At 45.2% G+C, this 24340-nt stretch overlaps 1 long non-coding RNA gene across 1 annotated transcript in view; it reads left to right on the forward strand.

Annotated features, from left to right (window-relative positions):
- Positions 1–14213: 14213 nt before the first annotated feature.
- The window catches only part of LOC138245796 (uncharacterized), a 150425-nt gene continuing 140298 nt past the window's right edge, over positions 14214–24340 (forward strand). The window contains exon 1 of the long non-coding RNA XR_011194171.1: positions 14214–14495. This is a non-coding gene — a long non-coding RNA (uncharacterized lncRNA). The remainder of the gene's footprint in view (positions 14496–24340) is intronic.

Raw genomic sequence — 24340 nt, forward strand, 5'->3', positions numbered from 1 at the left:
ATAGTGAGCTTATGTCAAGAAGGACATGGTGGAATGGTGGGTACATAGAGGAAAGTGAGAGAGCATTTTTTAGTAGTTGGGAATTGATGCAATGATTGATAGGAGTGTAAATGACTGACCCCTTTATAACAAGAATGATAAATCGGCTAAGGCTTATCAGGTTCTCCTGTGTTCGACTAAATTACCACAAGGCCAACAGAGGAAGTTGACCACGGATTTACCCAGCATGTGTTTGGCAGTTTCTCACAGGCAGACATATGCAGTTGTTTTTACTTAATGTTATGCAAAGTGGCATGAATTTCAAATAACTCTAAATGTAGTAACAGATTTGTTAGAGACTATTTTCTGTGAAGAGGGGTTGCAACAGGAATTGTTATCAGACAAGAGAGTGAATTTCTGATCTGAGAAGGGTTATGCATTTTTAAGTAGAAGGGGTATCAAGCATAGAAGGATTGCACTGTATCATCCAGAGGTGAATAGTGAATTTAAGAGGTTTAATAGGCCTGTGAAGCCACCTGTCCAGAAGGTCATCAAGTCAGGAACAAGATAGAAGAAATCTTATTAAGCGATTGTGTTATTGTACACAACTCCCTCAATCCTGTTACAGGGACATTCCTGTTTGACTAATTAATAGGTCACAAATCAGCAATGAGATTGACTCACTGGTGATTGTTTAAGAAACAAGAAGGGATGGGAGTTGATGGTGATAAACAAGGAGAAGAAGGAGGATTCGGTTAACAGGAGGAACGACCGAAGTCAAGAATCCCAGAAAGATAATGATAAGAGTTGGGCAATGGATTAGAATTGTTTTTTAAGAATGCAAAAACCGGAAAAGGAAGAACACATTGGCTGGAAGCTCAAAATGGGTTGGAGGTATTCCATAATGTGGTATGAGCTGCAGGAGGAAATGTTTAGTAATGGATAGGATGTTGTGTTTGAATAAAGGGAGTGGTGAGGACTGGATGAATGCAGGGGGAGCATACATATTTACATAGGTTTGGATGAGTTGCATCCAAGTGTCCACAGTGAAGGACGTTGGACACTGAATGCAGAGGAAGGTCTTGTAACTAGTCTGAACAGTCGGATAGAGATTAGAGATTTGGGATTTGGGATTTTGGGAAGTGTTTCTGTGAGCTGGGAGTTAAGGGAGTGCAGTGTTCCCTCACAGCTTAGAGATTTTGTCATTGAGATTTTGCACTTGAGATTTTGAACTAGATTAGATTTAATGGAGTACTGTGTATGGCAAGTGTGTAGTTGTTGCTGGTCGTGTTTGTACAACGGGGCAAATGTGTAGTGGGATGAACACAGGTTTGATGAGGAGTTGGAATTAGAAAGTTGGATTACTATTTTGAGAGTTTAGAGTTTGAATTAAGACAGCTGCTAAAACCTTAAATCCAAGGTAGTTGTCACTCCTGTTGCTCGTTCCATGTTACCTTCAGTAAACCTGTTCAGAAGTCTTAAGAAAGCTTGGCATGCTCGTAACTACTACTAGAATAAGTCTAGAATTGCAAGACACCAAATACTGAATATTTCTCTGCCATTAAAACGCTCATCTACTTGCCTATCAGGTGCTAAGTGGACTCCCTAATGAGCTTGTGTTAAGAAGACACAATCCGGTAAGTTCCAAGGCGAGTTTATTCCTTAAAGAAACGACCCCGACATAACAAGCTGGCACGGCGCTCCTTGAGCATCCGACTCGCAACAAGAACAACCATCTCTGACCAGAACCTCGAATCCCTTCTCCCCCCGTTGCTATGCTCGAACGCAGTGACACAATGAAGGCTAAATGCCAGTGTCACTGAGCACGAGCCTCACAACACATCTTCCCCATAACTGAACAAAGCAGTAAAACACGTGCATGTACGCATTTCAACCCAGCCATGCATATACCCCCCAAAAAAAACAATACATTAACAAAATAACTCATATTACATTGCGAACATAATCTTGAAACCTGCTTGGTTTTCTGACCACACAACCACATCTACTGATTTCTTCAGCACAGTTCTCAGTCTGTCTATTCAAGACTGACTGTTCATTTGCCAAATGGCCAGAATCCAAATGATTTGTCTTCTTCTAGTCCATCAGCCAATCAAATTTGCATTCCTTGTGTACAGGACTGACTTCCTGTTCAGGACTGACTTCCTCCTTTTTCTTCTCAGCTGGAAAAGAATCCCCATTACCACAAATAGATAAAGACGACAAATGCCAAACCTTCCCATCGCTCAACAAAACTGAATTACAGTAAATCTTTTCCACCCTAAGGGGATCTGAAAATCGATTGCTACCTTTCCTAATGAAACCAGGTTTCTTAACCTTCACCCAATCCCCAATTTTAATGATCTGTTCTAAACACTTGTGTTTTGCATCAAAATAATGTTTACCTCGTTCTTGAGAGCACTTAATATTCTGTGTAACTTGTTTAATAGTCCAGTCCACTTTTTTACCTCCAGTCAACCAACCTACATTATCTTTCCCCACTGGAATTCTACCTCTCATCAATACAAAAGGGCAAAATCCGGTAGAATCACAATGTGTAGTTCTGTAGGACCACAAATTTCTCATTAATTCGCTCTTCCAATCCTCATAACAGTTGTTGGCCAACTGAATTACACGCTTAATCACTCAATTAAACCTCTCAACTGCACCATTACCCGCCGGGGGATATAAAAAAGTGGTATTATGCAAAACACCTTTTCTTTCCAAAAACTCCTTGAAAGTATGTGAAACAAATTGTGGACCATTATCACTAACAATATATTTAGGTAGACCCTCTCTCAAAAACACTTTCTCCAAAAAACGAATTATAGATTCAACATCTGCCTTGTTAACAATCTCCACTTCAGGCCATTTGGTAAAATGGTCAATCAACACCAATAAAAACTTTTGCTTGTCATTATACATTATCGGTGCGGCAACATCAATCCCAATTCATTCCCAGGGTCCATCCAGACACCTCAACGGATGCAAAGGTGGCTTCAATGTTACCTGTGATTTATCAGAATTAAGACAAGCCTGACAGATCCTAACTTTCTTTTCAATATCCAAGTCCAATCCAGGCCACCAATACCCACATTTTACCTTGTTTTTGGTCTTCCCAATGCCTAAATGTCCCTCATGACATAAATCAACAATTCTTTGTCTTAAACAACTTGGGGGAATAACTCTGCCATTCCTCAATACTAAACTACCTTCTAAAGAAAGTTCATCTCTTAACTCCCAAAACACACAAATCTTCTGATCTAACATGTGCTTCTTTGGCCATCCCTTCCTAATATACTCACTCACAACACTAAGCAAATCATCCTGAATAAGTGCTTGTTCCCACTCCACCTTAGAGATGCCCGGTAAATCAGCCACAATAATCGCGACTGTAAATGAGTCAAGATCAACCTCCTCACCATCCTGCGCAGGTAATGGCATTCTGCTTAAAAAATCTACAACTACATGTTTAACACCCGCCACATATTGTATGTTGTAATTAAAATCCAAAAGTCTAACAGACATGCGAGCTATGCGAGGTGAAGCTGTAACTAAACCTTTCTTCGTCAACACTTTTGTGAGGGGCTTATGATCGCACCTCAACAATACATGGTAACCCCAAATGTAGTGTCTATAGTGTTCCAATCTCCATACACAAGCTAATGTTTCACGTTCAATTACCGAATATCTTTCTTCAGTGGGAGTAATATACGTGGGCAAAAGCTATTATTCTCTCAACACCCTGACTGTTAATTTGAGATAGAGTCGCACCAATACCCTTGGAACTGGCATCTGTGGTCACAATACTTTGTAACATGGGATCAAAACCATGCAATAGCATGCAATCACACTTTTGATGACTTCAAATGCATTATCACACTGTTCATCCCACACAAATTTGCTGCTAGTTTTAAGAAGTTGCTGCAAAGCAAACGTTTTTTCAGAAAAATTGTGTACAAATTTGGCATAAAATTCAGGAAGACCTAAAAAAGCCCGTACATCATCCTTGGACTGAGATCTAGGTGCTTTCCGCACTGCTTCCACCAATTCTGATTTAGGTTTGATGCCTACTTCCAAGATCTTGTGACCTAAATAGTTTATTTTATTTTCTGCAAACTTGCACTTACTAAGTTCAGCTGTTAAACCATGCAAGCTTAGTTTTTGCAAAACTTCATCAAGAACCCGGTTATGTTCCTCCAAATGTTTTCCCATTACCAAGATATCATCCTGAAAAATCAGTACATTTCTCATGCCTGACAACACTTTATGCATCAATCGCTGAAACATGGCAGCTGCAGAGGCTAACCCAAAAAGTACTCTCTTGAACCTAACACAACCAAAAGGGGTTATGAAGGATGTCAAACTCCTACTGTCTGCATGTAATGGGATTTGGTGATATGCAGCTTTAGGGTCTATACTAGAGAACCACTTAATACCTTGGGTTCTAGCTAGCATTTCATTAATCCTAGGTAAAGGAAACTGATCTACTACTATACTCTTGTTGAGATCCCTAAGGTCAACACATAACCTCAGGTTTCCTTTTTTTTTTTTTTTTAACAACCACCAAGGGTGACGACTCTACAGATTCAATAATACTATCCTTCTGTAACCTGTGTAACTCCTCCTCCACCTGTTTCCTTATAGAGACTGTAATACATCTGACTTTATGTATGCATGGAGTGGCATCTGCTTTCAATTTTATCTTATGTTGGAAACCATTAAGTTTCCCTATGTTACCTGAAAAAACATTAGGACATTTTTTTGCAACTCTTCCTACAAATTCTGCATCTTGCTGAACAACAGACACAGGAGTTGCACTACTGGGATCCAAAACTATTCCAAGTTCTCCTTGGTGCCTCCATCCCAGCACAGATGGCCCTGTGTCAGAAACATACACCTTGCACATAGCCTGCTTATGTTTGAATTTAACTAAAAGTTTTTTATAACCCATTATATTAATTGATTCACCAGTGAATGTTTTTGGAGCAATGTCGGCAACTTCAAAACCATTCCCCAACACTGGTTCAAAATATTGCCGCCAAACTTCTCTATTGACAATAGTGTAAGGAGAACAACAGAAATGTCAATGCCTTCAATTGAAATTTGACATAAAGGTCTACTGCCATTACTTTTTACATTTTGCACAATGTCAAACACATTCAAAATGTATAAGTTAGAATCAGAATCTTCAGAAGAACCATTTTCATGCAAATCACACTCATTCACGCACTTAACATATGTTTCGTGAACACCCAATTTCTTTTTACCACAAACTCTAGCAAAATGTCCCAAAACTCCGCAATTTGAACATTTCTGATTGCGAACAGGACATTTTTTATCATTAGCCAAATGAAACTTGCTGCCGCATCTAAAACAAGCTCTCTTGTCTTTTACGAACACATTTTGTCTATCTTTGCGTAAAATTCCACTAGCCCTACTATGGACTTTGTTGCCTTTCTTCACGAAATTAATGGAAGTGTTATCATCCAGTTTTGACAAAAGCTTATCCTCGTTGCGTAATACAGCTTTGGCACATCTTCCTGTTAATTCAGCAGTCTTAACCATTTCAATGACCTCCTGTAACGATGCTTCTCCTCTCGCCCATAGCTTTTCTTGTATATGAGGGTTTGCTGTGTGCATTATTACTTGGTCTCTGATCAAATCATCATGTACATTTTCAAATTTGCAAGAAAGTGACAAATTTTTAAGTGCTGCCACAAAGTCTTCCACAGATTCTTCCTGTTGTTGCTTCCTATGGAAAAAATTTGTAACGATCCACAGCTACACACACCGTGGGTTTAAAATACTCAGTAAGATCTTCAAGAGCGTGACTATAAACGTCACCTTGATCTGGCGATCTCGTTTTTTTAATGTATACTGTTATAAATTTTTAAACCTTTTGCACCCAAGCAATGCAATAATATTTTCATTTTCTTCTCCGGTTTGAGCTCTTCTTCATCCTCAAATGTAGAAATATAATTCTCAAAATATTCCCTCCACTCTTCCCATTTAAGTAGAGGATCTCCATCCTTAGGCATAAAAGGTTCTGGTGCAGAAATATTCCAAATGTTTCCAGAAGCCATAGTTATTAAAAAAAAAAACTGAAGGAAAGTTTCGAAGTGTACATTTTTTTCAGATGAGAATTGTTTTACTTGCTATATTTTTTTTCCTTATTTATTTATTTATTTTATACAGGTCCCAACCAATGTTTTATTGTCTATTAATGTATTTATTGTAGTTGGTGGAATATTACCGATCCAGACACATAAAACGAGAGTTTAACCCCTTCTGTGCCTTGGACGAGATGATCTCGTCCAAGGCTACAGTTCCCCTGTGCCTTGGACGAGATCATCTCGTCCTAGGCACAGGGGAACTTGCACCCCCCTCCCCCCCCCCAAGTCGGGGATGGAAGGGGAAGACCTTCCCCTTACACCCCCGACCCCCCCCACCCCCCCTCCTGTGACGTCAGCGCGCGCGCGTGCTGATGTGTCACAGGGGCCTCCCAAGTTGCGCTGGAAGCTCTGCTTCCAGCGCGATTGAAAAAGAAATGCAAAAGCATTTCTTTTTCAATCACTGGGAGGCCCGGAGGGGCTTCAAAGGGAAGGAAAAGTATTTCCTTCCCTTTGAAGTCCCTCCGAGGGTTTCAAAAGCCGGATTGCTTGCAATCCGGCTTTTGAAACCCCACTAGACACCAGGGATTTTTGTTATTTTTATTGAAAGTGACAAAAGGGAGCGACCCCTTGGGCAAGCGTCGCTCCCAGGGGGGGCATTTTTTTGAGGGGCAGAAACCTCTAGGCACCAGGGACCATTTTTTTTTTTTTTTTTTTTGTTTCATTTTTTTTTTTTTTGGTGGGGAGCGACCCCTTAGGCAAGGGTCGCTCCCCTTGGGGGAAAATTATATTTTGTATATTTTATATTTTGGCCATTTCTGCCCCCCTTGGGGGCAGATTGGCCTATTTTGATGAGGCCAATCTGCCCCCAAGGGGGGTAGAAACCACTAGACACCAGGGATTTTTTTTTTTTTTTTTGTTATTGACAAAAGGGAGCGACCCCTTGGGCAAGGGTCGCTCCCAGGGGGGGCATATTTTCGGGAAGGCCTTTTCTGCCCCCCCCAGGGGCAGATCGGCCTACTATTAGGCCGATCTGCCCCCAGGGGGGGCAGAAACCTCTAGGCACCAGGGACCTTTTTTTTTGTTTTTTGTGTTATATATATTTTTTTTTTGGTGGGGGTCGCTCCCCTTGGGGGAAAATTATATTTTGGCCATTTCTGCCCCCCTTGGGGGCAGATTGGCCTATTTTGATGAGGCCAATCTGCCCCCAAGGGGGGTAGAAACCACTAGACACCAGGGATTTTTATTTTTTTTATTGTTATTGACAAAAGGGAGCGACCCCTTGGGCAAGGGTCGCTCCCAGGGGGGGCATATTTTCGGGAAGGCCTTTTCTGCCCCCCCGGGGGCAGATCTGCCTACTATTAGGCCGATCTGCCCCTAGGGGGGGCAGAAACCTCTAGGCACCAGGGACCTTTTTTTTTGTTTTTTGTTTTTTGTGTTATATTTTTTATTTTTTTTGGTGGGGAGCGACCCCTTAGGCAAGGGTCGCTCCCCTTGGGGGAAAATTATATTTTGGCCATTTCTGCCCCCCTTGGGGGCAGATTGGCCTATTTTGATGAGGCCAATCTGCCCCCAAGGGGGGTAGAAACCACTAGACACCAGGGAGTTTTTTCTTTGCGTGAATTTCACGCAAAGGGAGCGACCCCTTAGGCAAGGGTCGCTCCCTGGGGGGGAGGGCAATTTATTTTAGGCCATTTCTGCCCCCCCTGGGGGCAGATCGGCCTATTATTAGGCCGATCTGGCCCCAGGGGGGGAAGAAACCTCTAGGCGCCAGGGCAATTTTTTTTTTGTGTTTTTTTTTGTTGTTGTTTCTTTTTTTAGAGATGGGGAGCGACCCATCAGGCAAGGGTCGCTCCCCTGGGGGGCAAATTGTATTTAGACCATTTCTGCCCCCCTGGGGGCAGATTGGCCAATTTTAGGTCAATCTGCCCCCAAAGGGGCAGAAACCACTAGGCACCGGGGATTTGTTTTTTGGCGCCAATGTCACGCAGGGGGAGCGACCCCGTAGGCAAGGGTCGCTCCCGGGGGGGGTGGGGGTTGGGGGGGCAAATTTATTTTAGGCCATTTCTGCCCCCCCCGGGGGACAGATCGGCCTATTATTAGGCCGAACTGCCCCCAGGGGTGGCAGAACCCTCTAGGCGCCAGGGCAATTTTTTTTTTTGTGTTTTTTTTTTTGTTGTTTCTTTTTTTAGAGATGGGGAGCGACCCATCAGGCAAGGGTCGCTCCCCTGGGGGGGGCAAATTGTATTTAGACCATTTCTGCCCCCCTGGGGGCAGATTGGCCAATTTTAGGTCAATCTGCCCCCAAGGGGGCAGAAACCACTAGGCACCGGGGATTTGTTTTTTGGCGCCAATGTCACGCAGGGGGAGCGACCCCGTAGGCAAGGGTCGCTCCCGGGGGGGGTGGGTGGGGGTTGGGGGGGCAAATTTATTTTAGGCCATTTCTGCCCCCCCCGTGGGACAGATCGGCCGCCTAATATTAGGCCGAACTGCCCCCAGGGGGGGGCAGAACCCTCTAGGCACCAGGGCAATTTTTTTTTTTGTGTTTTTTTTTTTTGTTGTTTCTTTTTTTAAAGATGGGGAGCGACCCATCAGGCAAGGGTCGCTCCCCTGGGGGGGGGCAAATTGTATTTAGACCATTTCTGCCCCCCTGGGGGCAGATTGGCCAATTTTAGGTCAATCTGCCCCCAAGGGGGCAGAAACCACTAGGCACCGGGGATTTGTTTTTTGGCGCCAATGTCACGCAGGGGGAGCGACCCCGTAGGCAAGGGTCGCTCCCGGGGGGGGGGGGGGGGGGATTGGGGGGCCAAATTTATTTTAGGCCATTTCTGCCCCACCCGGGGGACAGATCGGCCTATTATTAGGCCGAACTGCCCCCAGGGGGGGGCAGAACCCTCTAGGCGCCAGGGCAAATTTTGTTTTGTGTTTTTTTTTTTTTTGTTTGTTTGTTTTTTTAGAGATGGGGAGTGACCCATCAGGCAAGGGTCGCTCCCCAGGAGGGCAAATTGTATTTAGACCATTTCTGCCCCCCTGGGGACAGATTGGCAGAGTTTAGGTCAATCTGCCCCCAAGGGGGCAGAAACCACTAGGCACCGGGGATTTGTTTTTTGGTGCCAATGTCACGCAGGGGGAGCGACCCCGTAGGCAAGGGTCGCTCCCGGGGAGGGTGGGGGTTGGGGGGGCAAATTTATTTTAGGGCATTTCTGCCCCCCCCCCTGGGGCCGGCTGAGCTACAGGCCAAACACCACAGGTAGGCACCTTGCAAAAAACACCTCTGTTTTCTGTGAAAAAATATGTTGTGTCCACATTGTGTTTTGGGCCATTTCCTTTTGTGGCCGCTAGGCCTACCCACAGAAGTGAGGTACCATTTTTATCGAGAGACTTAGGGGAACGCTGGGTGGAAGGAAATTTGTGGCTCCTCTCAGATTCCACAACTTTCTGTCACCGAAATGAGAGGAAAAAGTGTTTTTTGGGCCAAATTTTGATGTTTGCAAAGGATTCTGGGTAACATAACCTGGTCAGAGCCCCGCAAGTCACCCCATCTTGGATTCCCCTGGGTTTCTAGCTTTCAAAAATGCACTGGTTTGCTAAGTTTCCTCAGGTGTCGGCTGAGCTACAGGCCAAAATCCACAGGTAGGCACTGCTTTTTATAAAAAAATGTGATGTGTCCACGTTGTGTTTTGGGCCCTTTCCTTTCGTGGGCGCTAGTCCTACCCACACAAGTGAGGTATCATTTTTATCGGGAGACTTGGGGGAACGCTGTGTAGAAGGAAATTTGTGGCTCCTCTCAGATTCCAGAACTTTCTGCCACAGAAATGTGAGGGACATGTGTTTTTTTAGCCAAATTTTGAGGTTTGCAAAGGATTCTGGGTAACAGAACCTGGTCCGAGCCCCGCAAGTCACCCCTCCTTGGATTCCCCTAGGTCTCTAGTTTTCAGAAATGCACAGGTTTGGTAGGTTTCCCTAGGTGCCGGCTGAGCTAGAGGCCAAAATCTACAGGTAGGCACTTCGCGAAAAACACCTCTGTTTTTTTCCAAAATTTAGGATGTGTCCACGTTGCGCTTTGGGGTGTTTCTTGTCGCCGGCGCTAGGCCTACCCACGCAAGTGAGGTATCATTTTTATCGGGAGACTTGGGGGAACGCTGGGTGGAAGGAAATTTGTAGCTCCTCTCAGATTCCAGAACTTTCTGCCACAGAAATGTGAGGGACATGTGTTTTTTTAGCCAAATTTTGAGGTTTGCAAAGGATTCTGGGTAACAGAACCTGGTCCGAGCCCCGCAAGTCACCCCTCGTTGGATTCCCCTAGGTCTCTAGTTTTCAGAAATGCACAGGTTTGGTAGGTTTCCCTAGGTGCCGGCTGAGCTAGAGGCCAAGATCTACAGGTAGGCACTTCGCAAAAAACACCTCTGTATTTTTCCAAAATTTAGGATGTGTCCACGTTGCGCTTTGGGGTGTTTCCTGTCGCCGGCGCTAGGCCTACCCACGCAAGTGAGGTATCATTTTTATCGGGAGACTTGGGGGAACGCTGGGTGGAAGGAAATTTGTAGCTCCTCTCAGATTCCAGAACTTTCTGCCACAGAAATGTGAGGGACATGTGTTTTTTTAGCCAAATTTTGAGGTTTGCAAAGGATTCTGGGTAACAGAACCTGGTCAGAGCCCTGCAAGTCACCCCTCCTTGGATTCCCCTAGGTCTCTAGTTTTCAGAAATGCACAGGTTTGGTAGGTTTCCCTAGGTGCCGGCTGAGCTAGAGGCCAAAATCTACAGGTAGGCACTTCGCAAAAAACACCTCTGTTTTTTTCCAAAATTTAGGATGTGTCCACGTTGCGCTTTGGGGTGTTTCCTGTCGCCGGCGCTAGGCCTACCCACGCAAGTGAGGTATCATTTTTATCGGGAGACTTGGGGGAACGCTGGGTGGAAGGAAATTTGTAGCTCCTCTCAGATTCCAGAACTTTCTGCCACAGAAATGTGAGGGACATGTGTTTTTTTAGCCAAATTTTGAGGTTTGCAAAGGATTCTGGGTAACAGAACCTGGTCAGAGCCCCGAAAGTCACCCCTCCTTGGATTCCCCTAGGTCTCTAGTTTTCAGAAATGCACAGGTTTGGTAGGTTTCCCTAGGTGCCGGCTGAGCTAGAGGCCAAAATCTACAGGTAGGCACTTCGCAAAAAACACCTCTGTTTTTTTCCAAAATTTAGGATGTGTCCACGTTGCGCTTTGGGGTGTTTCCTGTCGCCGGCGCTAGGCCTACCCACGCAAGTGAGGTATCATTTTTATCGGGAGACTTGGGGGAACGCTGGGTGGAAGGAAATTTGTAGCTCCTCTCAGATTCCAGAACTTTCTGCCACAGAAATGTGAGGAACATGTGTTTTTTTAGCCAAATTTTGAGGTTTGCAAAGGATTCTGGGTAACAGAACCTGGTCCGAGCCCCGCAAGTCACCCCTCCTTGGATTCCCCTAGGTCTCTAGTTTTCAGAAATGCACAGGTTTGGTAGGTTTCCCTAGGTGCCGGCTGAGCTAGAGGCCAAAATCTACAGGTAGGCACTTCGCGAAAAACACCTCTGTTTTTTTCCAAAATTTAGGATGTGTCCACGTTGCGCTTTGGGGTGTTTCCTGTCGCCGGCGCTAGGCCTACCCACGCAAGTGAGGTATCATTTTTATCGGGAGACTTGGGGGAACGCTGGGTGGAAGGAAATTTGTAGCTCCTCTCAGATTCCAGAACTTTCTGCCACAGAAATGTGAGGGACATGTGTTTTTTTAGCCAAATTTTGAGGTTTGCAAAGGATTCTGGGTAACAGAACCTGGTCCGAGCCCCGCAAGTCACCCCTCCTTGGATTCCCCTAGGTCTCTAGTTTTCAGAAATGCACAGGTTTGGTAGGTTTCCCTAGGTGCCGGCTGAGCTACAGGCCAAAATCTACAGGTAGGCACTTCGCAAAAAACACCTCTGTTTTTTTCCAAAATTTAGGATGTGTCCACGTTGCGCTTTGGGGTGTTTCCTGTCGCCGGCGCTAGGCCTACCCACGCAAGTGAGGTATTATTTTTATCGGGAGACTTGGGGGAACGCTGGGTGGAAGGAAATTTGTAGCTCCTCTCAGATTCCAGAACTTTCTGCCACAGAAATGTGAGGGACATGTGTTTTTTTAGCCAAATTTTGAGGTTTGCAAAGAATTCTGGGTAACAGAACCTGGTCCGAGCCCCGCAAGTCACCCCTCCTTGGATTCCCCTAGGTCTCTAGTTTTCAGAAATGCACAGGTTTGGTAGGTTTCCCTAGGTGCCGGCTGAGCTAGAGGCCAAAATCTACAGGTAGGCACTTCGCAAAAAACACCTCTGTTTTTTTCCAAAATTTAGGATGTGTCCACGTTGCGCTTTGGGGTGTTTCCTGTCGCCGGCGCTAGGCCTACCCACGCAAGTGAGGTATTATTTTTATCGGGAGACTTGGGGGAACGCTGGGTGGAAGGAAATTTGTAGCTCCTCTCAGATTCCAGAACTTTCTGCCACAGAAATGTGAGGGACATGTGTTTTTTTAGCCAAATTTTGAGGTTTGCAAAGAATTCTGGGTAACAGAACCTGGTCCGAGCCCCGCAAGTCACCCCTCCTTGGATTCCCCTAGGTCTCTAGTTTTCAGAAATGCACAGGTTTGGTAGGTTTCCCTAGGTGCCGGCTGAGCTAGAGGCCAAAATCTACAGGTAGGCACTTCGCAAAAAACACCTCTGTTTTCTCCCAAAATTTGGGATGTGTCCACGTTGCGCTTTGGGGCGTTTCCTGTTGCGGGCGCTAGGCCTACCCACGCAAGTGAGGTATCATTTTTATCGGGAGACTTGGGGGAACATAGATTAGCAAAACAAGTGCTATTGCCCCTTGTCTTTCTCTACATTTTTTCCTTCCAAATATAGGAGAGTGTGTAAAAAAGACATCTATTTGAGAAATTCCCTATAATTCACATGCTTGTATGGTCACCCCGGAATTCAGAGATGTGCAAATAACCACTGCTCCTCAGCACCTTATCTTGTGCCCTTTTTGGAAATGCAAAGGTTTTCTTGATAGCAATTTTTTACTCTTTATATTTCAGCAAATGAATTGCTGTATACCCGGTATAGAATGAAAACGCACTGCAGGGTGCAGCTCATTTATTGGCTCTGGGTTCCTCGGGTTCTTGATGAACCTACAAGCCCTATATATCCCCGCAACCAGAGGAGTCCAGCAGACGTAACAGTATATTGCTTTCCATAATCTGACATTGCAGGGAAAAGTTACAGAGTAAAACGTAGAGAAAAATTGATGTTTTTTTCACCTCAATTTCAATATTTTTCTTTTTCAGCTGTTATTTTCTGTAGGAAACCCTTGTAGGATCTACACAAATGACCCCTTGCTGAATTCAGAATTTTGTCTACTTTTCAGAAATGGTTAGGTTTCTGGGATCCAGCATTGGTTTCATGCCCATTCCTGTCACTGACTGGAAGGAGGCTGAAAGCACAAAAAATTGCAAAAATGGGGTATGCCCCAGTAAAATGCCAAAATTGTGTTGAAAAATTGGGTTTTCTGATTCAAGTCTGCCTGTTCCTGAAAGCTAGGAAGCTGCTGAGTTTAGCACTACAAACCCTTTGTTGATGCCATTTTCAGGGGGAAATCCACAAGCCTTCTTCTGCAGCCACTTTTTCCATTTTTTTTAAAAAAAACGAAATTTTCACTGTATTTTGGCTAATTTCTTGGCCTCCTTCAAGGGAACCCACAAAGTCTGGGTACCTCTAGAATCCCTAGGATGTTGGAAAAAAAGGACGCAAATTTGGCTTGGTTAGCTTATGTGGACAAAAAGTTATGAGGGCCTAAGCGCGAACTGCCCCAAATAGGCAAAAAAAGGCCTGGCACAGGAGGGGGAAAAGGCCTGGCAGCGAAGGGGTTAACCTCTTGTAATGAACACCTTCAAAAGAATATACCGAAATTCAAACGCGTTTAATTGTCTGATAGTGAAAAGTCCTGCGCGCTCACCACAGTGCGTGCATACCAGGACGCTAGACGTTCATACAGGAAAACAATGTTGCGCGCGAGAAGCAGTGCGTGTGAATAGTCCTGCGCACTCATCTCAGCGCGTGCATACCAGGCTGCTAGATGTTCATACGACTTTCAAAACAACAGACCGCGGGAGAAGCAGTGCGCGTGCCAAACGGCCTTGTTAGAAATTTCCTCAGCGACGGGAGCGTGCACAATGTACGACGGTAAAAAATAAAACAAAAACTACGAGTATCCGTAAGCTGACACCGTGCTCACCGTTGTCAAGCACAGCAGCAGCCAGCCGAAACGATGAATGTCCTGCCGCTGATCCAGGCAGACGCAAGGAAACTCCCAAATGGAGGCGTGTGGGTCCGTGGCCGGGATCACTTGTCGCCAAAATTGTTAAGAAGACACAATCCGGTAAGTTCCAAGGCGACTTTATTCATTAAAGAAACAACCCCGACATAACAAGCCGGCACAGCGCTCCTTGAACATCCGACTCGCAACAAGAACAACCGTCTCTGACCAGAACCTCGAATCCCTTCTCCCCCCGTTGCTATGCTCGAACACAGTGACACAATGAAGGCTAAATGTCAGTGTCACTGAGCGCGAGCATCACAACAGCTTGTCTCTTTGACTTGGTCCTTGCTCACCCTGCTTGACAAATTAAACGTTGGCACAGAACCCTGTTTGCCCTCCTTCAGCACACCAGACTTTTTCTTACCGACAACATCTTGACTGGCTCACTATTAAATACTGTGGCATCTACAGACTTCTAAACTGTGATTATTTCGAAGGTGTAAACAAACCATTTCATACCACCCTGCTAGAATTGTAAATAATCTTCTAAAGGAGATGAATAAAGTGCAAGGCAGCATATTACATGCAAAGTCAATGAAGCAAAGGTTAAAAGGGAATAGTTGTAGTGCTCTTCTGAATTGTATAATGTTTCACAGGCCACGAGTCTCAATTAGCATCGGGTTCTAAAGTGAGGGTGCCAGAACTGAGAACCTCCAATCGCCACTCCCTTGAAAAAAATGATTTATGCACAGCAAAGTGAAGCTGCATTGCTGCCCTGGTACATTCGAGTAGACTATCTCAGTTAGATAGGCAAAAGCAACCTCATGACCAAACACATTATATAAATAATCAAGTTTTGCATTCTTTATGGACCAACTAACCACCGTATTCTCGCTAATAAAAAACTCTTCACTGGAATGTATGGTAGGACAGATTTTTGGTAAGTTGTGACGAAAAACGTCCCCATGGCCTGCACACCACTCTGCACTACAGTACTGATCTAGGAGTTAATGAGAAGATATTCATCCCAAAGTACCCCAAATATTTTACAGTCTTGGCAAAGGCTACATGACGATCACAACAGTAATGGAGATGAGGTTTTCAGGAGCTCGTACAGCTATGGTATAGAACGTCAGTTTTGGACCAATTCAGTTAAAGGTAGCTGAAACACATCAATGTACTGATGTGCCTCTGATCCCTGGTAAACCTCGCATGAACCCGGCCGCCTTCCCCTGACACTCCATATGGCTCTTCAGTTAGTTTTAACTCAGTCTTTGTGCAGGAAATCACACGCCCAAGTCTGTTAAGATGTTTTATTCAGACTCAGTTCTGAAGTTTCAGTATAAGTGCTTCCAGTACGAAATATAAAAGCAGCCAACCGAAGACTGAAAAAAAAATGTGTTTTAAAACTACCATAATCCACAGAATTGTTAGTGCTTTTATGTATTAACATCAAAATGTGCATTAATACTAGTGTGCAGAGTGATTCATTTACAACTGAATACACGTTTGTACCCACATGGAATTATTCCAATTGAAATTAACTTGCTATGACATATTAAAGTGTGTTTTCATGGCATAGGGATGGGTAACTAGGCCTCAACACCATTTTGTCCAAAATGGTTGTCATATCATCATATTAAATCTCGGTTTATATTTCTGTCTGCCACTATGTGCAGCAAGAAGTGGGTTTGTCTATAGCTGAATGGCACTGCTCTTGAAGAGTGCCTACTGTAACAATTTCACAAGGACCTTCCGGTTGCACGCAGGACAGCATTCATTCACAATGGCTCACTGCTGTTTATGTAAATAGTTTGATAAGACACCTCTGGACAACATTTTGTCAGAGAGGCCAAATCAATCATGTAATGGGTTTATGATAAAGTCATAGTGTTTTATGACTATTCATAACGCTGTAATTGGATTTGTTTAAAGTATGATTCTTGGCTCACACCATGATGACTTTGCAGTTTCAATGCTTTCTTATGGAGAAAATGGCTATATAAACAGTTTCATTTTGGCGGTGAGCCAGATCTTTTTGGCCTCTACTATGGATGCAGCCCAATTCCTTACTGATTTTGCTGCACACTTGAGACTCAGGGCCTGATTTATATCTGGGGTGGCCTACTGTTCCACCAAGCAGATGGAGTAAATTACTCCATTGCCCTGGTGGAAGGACCACCTGCCAGATTTATAAATGTCTTCCAAACTGGTGGTCATTTATGAAGATCGGCAAGAACCACCAACACAGTCAATGTATTTCACTGTTTTGTGCAGTGCTCTGCCAATATGACGGAGCCTTGCACCAAACAGTTTTTATTTTCTATTCATTTTTTTAATTTTTTTATATAAAAAAGAGAACCCACCCCTTGCCATGGGAGTCACCGCCAAAGGCGAGGGGAGCATATAGCAGTTTTCATTGCACCATTACCATCAGGGTTTTCCTGGCAGTGATGGGCAGTGAAAACTGAACTCTAATTCCACTTGTCTAAATAAGGTGGGCGGGATTAGAGGTCTGCCTCAGACAGCCCTCACTCTGCTGTCTGAGGGGGCTTCATCATAGAGGAGACAGAGTAGTCTCCGCCATGATTAAACCAGTGGTCTGGTCTTATATAAATCTGGTGGGTGAACCATTATCTTGGCAGCATATAGACTCCATTGCTGTTGTGATAGAGTATAGATACCCCCAAGATATAAATCAGGCCCTTGGTCTATTTCTGATGTTGCCTATTATTCTGCGTTGCTCTTATTACCGAGAGCCTTCATGACAATGACTTTATGCATTAAAATGAGATTGTTGCTGCACTTGCACTTTTACTGTTTATGTATTGTACCTTTTGAATTTTGTAATAAAAATTCATGGTTTTTCTAAATTCCGCTCTAGAACTCACTTTTGTGTCAATACATTGCTTTATTGACTGTATTTCAAAATGCTGTTTTGAACCCTGTCTCTGGAACACAATGCATGGTGAATCAAGGTTAACACTTCCCTCGATACAACCAACATTCTGGGCATATCACTAAGGTGTAGATTGTTAGGGATACCGCACGCCTACAGTTTTTGGCAGCATCAGAAGGTTAAAGAGATTAGGGGTGGTGTTAGAGACTATTTTTGTCCCTACCACTATAATGGATTATTTTCTGCATTCCAGAGAGACCACATTTTAATTAATTGCAGAGTTCTGGCATGTCACTGCTGTTCCTGAGCAAAAGGATTGCGAGTATTACTAAGGCAAAATGCCTCTTGAGATTGAGAGTCTGTAGTGGGCTAGTGATGCGTTCTGGGATTTGTAGTTGAGATTGTGGTTTTCTGTTGAGTCTTGAATTGTTATACTGTGAGTGAGTTTTTTGGTTTTGCGCTGTTGATTTTTGGTTCAGTTGGTGGTTTGATTACCATGATTTTGAGGTATTTGTCAATGGAGTCAAAAAGGTTTTGGTCTTTTTATTTGTTGGATAAAGTAATTGAGTTTGTTGTGCTCTAAGATCTTGAGATATTGTTAAACTTGTCTGCAAAGTGGTAGAGTGATTTGCAAGATGCCACCTTCACACCAAATAGGGATTTTTTTTAATAAACCATTTTTATCAGGTTTTGTGTGTTTAATCTGGGTTGGTGTTACATGCTCTTTGGTGCACAAGAGTAAGCTCCCCACTCAGAAGTAAATTACCGCTGAACGGGAGTCTGCTTTATTGTGAATTCATGATTTACAAGGTACTAGTGAAGGTACTAGTCTTGCTTCTATTGATTGTGAAATTCTTTTAATTTAATCTTCTGATTCTCTCCTGTTTAGGTTGAGCATCCCAAATTTTATTTATTTTGTGTGTGTTTAGTGGCGAAAGGCATTTATGTTGATTTCAAGTTCACAGCTTTTCCATGAGAAGTTGTGCCGCAGTTGGCTAGCTGATGCTGAGAGTTGTGCAAGGACTGGTGAAACATCATTAAGAGTTACACTGTCATTGGCTGGTTGTTGCAGTAGTTGTGCAGTGATTGCTTGACCTTTGCCATAGTCACCCTGAGATTGGTTGTTGATGGTATATTTTGTGAGGTTTGTGGATTATTTTGAATGAAAGTAATGGGTTCTGTATTGGAAAAGCCATTAAGCACCTAGAGTATCTTTTATTGAGGGACAGAGGATTCCTTCAGAGTGTTCCCCTGTGTTTGAAATGTTCATGGATGTGATTCTATACATGCATGTGACTGAAAAACTGATATGGGAATTCTTCTGGTGGCAACAATATGCAATACCTTTAATACAAGGAAGCTTGATTTCCTAAGACACCGAATGTGTGAGAGAAAGCCGCTACCTACCCCCACACAACCTAAAGCACCAAATGAATGTGATTGAATGGCCATAGCGAAGGCAAGAAAGACAATGATCAGTCAGTTTAAATGTTTAATGGACAAGTGGATGAAATCCATGTGGGGCATTCAGCATGGTAGATGGGGTGTACATTTTCCCTTTAATAGTTATGAGTAAGGCAAAAAGAAAAATGAGGTTTCAGAAAGTGACAGACAAACCAAAAATAAGGAAATTGATTCAGATGAGGAGTATCATTTCTTAAATGACCTGCTGGATTCTAGACCTCCTCCTGACACAGATGTTGCACAGACACAAAGACCGATAGTACCTGATATGGGTGTGAGTTGTGAGCCAACGTCAAGTACGTGGGGAACAGGAACGCTTACAGTGCTAAGTGAAAGTACTACAGCTTTACATAGTCGAAGTGAGAATCTAGCTGCTGTGGATACAGAGGTTTATGTTGCAGAAGCAGTAGCAACTACACCACCTGAGAAGAGAGCAATTAACATTGCTAATTTGAAAATTGAATTTGGAGAACTTTTACAGGGAACAATTGCAGAATACTGATATATAATGTGCATGAACTGAGATGCTCGAGCAAAGAAGCCATATGGTGTGCAAATATTGAAGAATTTGGAGTTGATATAAGCAGAACACAGAGCTTGCAGAAACATTACGAAATTGTGAAGCAGAAATAGCGGACATGTGTCTAATGACTTTGCAAGCTCATATCAGAGACTTAGTTGAACACATCAAATATTGGAAAGATTTCAGAAAATACAGGGACAAGTGGAAAAAGAAAGCTAGTTCTAAAAAGAATATTGACATGGGAAAGAAAGAAAGAAAGAAAGAAAGAAAGAAAGAAAGAAAGAAGTGTGATCATGAGTGATATTGAACCAGGGTCACTGACCGAATTTTCTACATGAGAAATTCATGGATGGTATAATGTATATGTTCATTGGTCCAAAGGTGATTTCTATGCTTTTACTACAAATTTTCCAAAACTGAGAAAGTAAACTGACAAATAGTATAAGGAAGTTACAGATTAGTGGCAATTTCAAGGTGCTTGGAACTGATTTGGGTAATTAGCTCTCATAATCAGCACAGCGTAATGTGCTAGCAGATTAAGAGTATTGATGAGATGGGGGCATGGCCGATCACGGCAAGATGGCGGATGCAAGTTAAGGAAGCTCTGAGCCCTGACCTACGATTCACGGGCATCGATCCAGCATCCAGTGGCCAACATAGTTACCACAGAAGAATGTATGTGGCCTAAGGAACCCATGACCCGCTCGTTTTCCACCTAAGAGCGCTGTGCTGACTTGTGGTGGCCTGCCAGCTGCGGCCGTGGTGTGAGCCCATGCGGACAGGCGCCGGAGCCTAGTACGGTGAGTCCTTGCGCCGGACTGGACCCATTTGAATGAGTGGGGGCCCTTGTGTGCACTGAAGAGGGGACCCACCTCCTTCACTACCTCCTCCCTTCGGACCAGGCCACTGAGAGCAGGTGCCGCACCGGCCACCACCGGGCTGCGGTGAAAGGAGCTCTGTGGAGCTGGGACGCGGACGGGGCTGGTGCTGTGAGCTGTGCTGACTATGCCTGTCTTAACATGTGCCTGCTGCAGCTCTGCGCTGCATAGGAGAGACCCACTCCATCACTGGTTGCCACCCTGAAGACGGGGCCAACACCGTGAGCGGTGCAGCCTGTGCCTGCCTTGGTATGTGGCTGCTGACACTACGCTCTGCATGAGAGATGACCACTCCACCACTGATTGCCACCCTGAGGCCTGTAATTGAGAAGACCTGACATCTTCTGGTAGGTTTGCGGGGGCCCGGGCCTGAAGGGCAGCAGTGTATGAAGACGAGCCTGGAATATTACTCTGGGCGCCCCTGCCTTCTGTGCCAGGAGGGCCTCAGCCTGGGGGACTGCCTGACATTCATTTCCCCCTCTCCTGTTCCACCCGCCATATTGGCTATGGAGAGGGTCTCCCTCATTGGTGCCTGACCAAGCCTAGCAATTGCCGACGGTGCACAGAGGGTTCGGTTTGTGCAAGGAAGTGCATGCCAGCGGCCTGGACCACCCCACAGGAGAAATTACTTAGGCGCACACCTTACCTTTTTTTAAATAGTGGGGTGAAGAGACTAGACTGCTCGTGCCCCTCTCCCAGACAAACCCTGGTCGGTGAGAAGAGGAGGCGAGGATCTAGTGATTGTGCCTCCCAGGCTCCACCCCCAATCCCAGTCATTTTCAAAGACCTGGGCACCAGGCGTGATCACCGGAGTTCCCCTTTCCCAGATAGAGAATCATGGAGCCTCACACTGGCCTAGGCCAAGGAAAGAGACTGGGGCCTGCACTTGCCCCTCTCCTCTAATAGATAGGTGAGGCGGGTCACTTTGGTTGAGGAACACTGTTGCACTGGAGTTGCACTCCTTCCAAAGCCTGCAGGACTTAGAGAACTGGAGTGGCCTCGATGAGGCCTGCAGCTCTGTTCACTTACCCTGTTCAAGTGCTTCTGTTTGATTGCTCACAGGAGTGTTTCTTGCGGAGGGTGAGTCATGGGAAATCGTGGAGGGCAAAAGACTGACCCCCTGAGTCACCAGGTTACCCGTTCCCCAGAACCATGCACACAAGGAGGAGAAGAACCCCCTCCCCTCTGATAGATTGGATCAAATCTTGACAGCCATAACAGATACCCGGCAGGAATTGCATACCAGGGTTGATGCAGTAGCCATTAAAGTGAGCCTTCTACGAGAAGACCATAAATAACTGTTGGGCATGTCACCGAGACTGAAGACACATGCATCCTATGTTGTGGACTGGAACGCCAGCTCTGTACCCTGGCAACCAGAGTGCAGGAACTGGATTCTGTAGGACGATCCCGCCACAACAACCTCCAGATTGTTGGTTTCCCTGAGGGGCAGAGGGGCATGATCCGGTCTCAGTCTTTGAACAGTGGCTGGCCCAGAGAACAGCTCCGATTATCCTTTCCACGCATTACCAAGTGGAGCGGGCATGTAAAGTCCCGGCACGGAGACCGCTGGTGGGATCGCCTCCCAGACCAGTAGTGGTTCGTCTCCTGAATTTCACAGATAAAGAGACTATCTTGAGAGCAGCTAGTACTTCAGGCCCCATTCATCATGACAATGCACATATTATTCTCTTCCCTGATTATACCTTGCGGGTGCAACAACTGCAGGCCTCCTTCCTGGTGGTCAAGAAGAGCTTGCACCAACTTGGACTTACCTTCTCCCTACTATGCCCAGGAAAGCTTAAAGTGCTGGTCAATCAGACTAGTTACTTCTGTTAGGAGCCTACTAATGCCTGGGACTGGGTGGAGCAGAGCCGTTACAAATCATCCACTCTGGCAACTCCAGTACAGGACTCTGGTACAGAGGGGCAGCAACGTATACAACCACAGCGAGCTGGGACGACATGGCCCCACGAGCAGAGGGGGCTCCATCCCCGGCACAGGTGCGAGACCAACAGTAGCGCATGTTGTCAGCGATATCACATCTAGCCTTTGAATGTCATTCTCCCCCTCAATGCACCTCACGGAAGACTCACAGTCTGACGCTGGCTTGATTGCTTCACTTAATAGCCATTCCTCCATGGTACCTTCACAGGTCACCCGCCCAAACAGCAGACCTATTGGCCTGAAACCTGCCGAATGATGCTGATGGTGGATACATTCCCCTTTGGGGGCAATTGACCCTATACATACCCTTCCTAACAGTAGCCACCCTCCTTGGGAGCCACTCAGCCACTCACTAGGATTGGCCTACACTTTCAATTAATACTTACACAGTATCAATGAGTCAGCAGAGCCTCAAAGATCATGCCTAAGTTGAGAGTCATGGACTCCTATGTACTCTACTGATCAACTGAACAGAGGGGGTTATTCTAACTTTGGAGGAGTGTTAATCCGTCCCAAAAGTGACGGTAAAGTGACGGATATACCACCAGCCGTATTACGAGTTCCATAGGATATAATGGACTCGTAATACGGCTGGTGGTAAATCCGTCACTTTTCCGTCACTTTTGGGACGGATTAACACCTCCTCCAAAGTTAGAATAACCCCCATAGTCTTGATTTGTTGATCACAGTCTCCCCACTGGACAGTTGTTCTTTACAAGTTGGAGTCCTGCATGCGACCCCGCTAAAAGAATTCCCAAATTATGAGTCTCTTTGTTCACTGTTTGGGTATTCACTGTTCTTGCAAATACCCTGGGAGGGGAGTTAAGGTTGAGTTAATCTTGCTTCTGTTTACAGGTCATACCTCACCCATACTGTTGGCACCAGTTGAATGTACCCCCTCATGTCATCCACGGTAAACATCCTTTATGCCGAATTTTTTATAACGAAGTCCTGGTTAACGAAAGCGGAACAGCGCTTTCTTTAACCACGACTTCGTTATTTTGTGCCTTAACCACGCATGTCCTGAACAACGAACATGCATGGTTAAGGTAAAAACAAGGGAGTCGACTGAGGAGGACGACGCAGATGACAAGGTGACGACTTAGGTAAGTGGGGGGTTTTAGATTTTGGGGAGGGGGTGGGGGGTCAGGGGTTTTTAGGTTTTGGGGTGGGGTTGGGGGGGGTGGGGCGTTTTTGGTTTTGGGGAGTGGGTGGGGGTCAGGGGTTTTAGGTTTTAGGGTGGGCTTGAGGGGGTGGGGCGTTTTTGGTTTTGGGGAGTGGGTGGGGGGGTCAGGGGGTTTTAGGTTTTGGGGTGGGGTTGGGGGGGTGGGGCATTTTTGGTTTTGGGGAGTGGGTGGGGGGTCAGGGGGTTTTAGGTTTTGGGGTGGGGTTGGGGGGGTGGGGTGAGGGATGTAGGGTGAATGGTGCCTATTGCTAATGATTTTATCAGGAATGCCTTTACAACGAAATATCGTTGTTAAGGCATTCGTGGTAAAATCATTAGAAGTAAAGACGAGGTCGGTGTTCCGACCTCGTTGTTAAGGTTAGTAGTAGTTTAAGATTCGGTGTTCCGTCATATAACCGTCATCCACATGCCACAATTAAATTGCAAGTGCTCACCTGGAATGTATGGGGAATGGGGACAGTGCGCAGGCAACACTTAATCCAGCATTACGTACACTGGCGCAATACTCATATTGCACTCTTCCAAAAGACCCAGGTGGAATGGGGTGAGGACACACGATTCCACAAGAGATAGCGTGGGCAGTGTTCCTGCACTACATACTCTGGATTCGCTCTGAAGGTTTGAGTCTGGGTATGCTCCAGGGTCCCCTCTAAGTGCATTGCCATGGAAATGCACCCTGAGAGCAGATATCTGTTTGTGGAAGGACAGCTTGATGGCCACCAACTCCTGTTGGGCACTACCTATGCCCCAAACATGACATGGCCGAGCAAGCCTTTCTGGCTTGCCTTTCGGTGATCCTTACGAAGTGGGAACATATTCCGTGGCTGATTGGTGGGGGACTTCAATAGCCTACTTGACCCTGTCCTCGACCGCTCTCAACCCCCACTGCCGACCTCCCATGTAGTAGTGAATGTAGTGAACTGCATGCAATTGCTTACCCATTAGCCGCTTCTTGAGAGCTGGGGCGCATTATATATGAATGTTAAAGACTACTCCTATTATTCCCCACCGCACGTGAGACTGGACTGGATACTATGTCACCCAGCCATACATATGAAGGTAGAAACT

Source organism: Pleurodeles waltl, chromosome 7, assembly GCF_031143425.1.
Source record: "Pleurodeles waltl isolate 20211129_DDA chromosome 7, aPleWal1.hap1.20221129, whole genome shotgun sequence".
NCBI lineage: Eukaryota > Metazoa > Chordata > Amphibia > Caudata > Salamandridae > Pleurodeles > Pleurodeles waltl.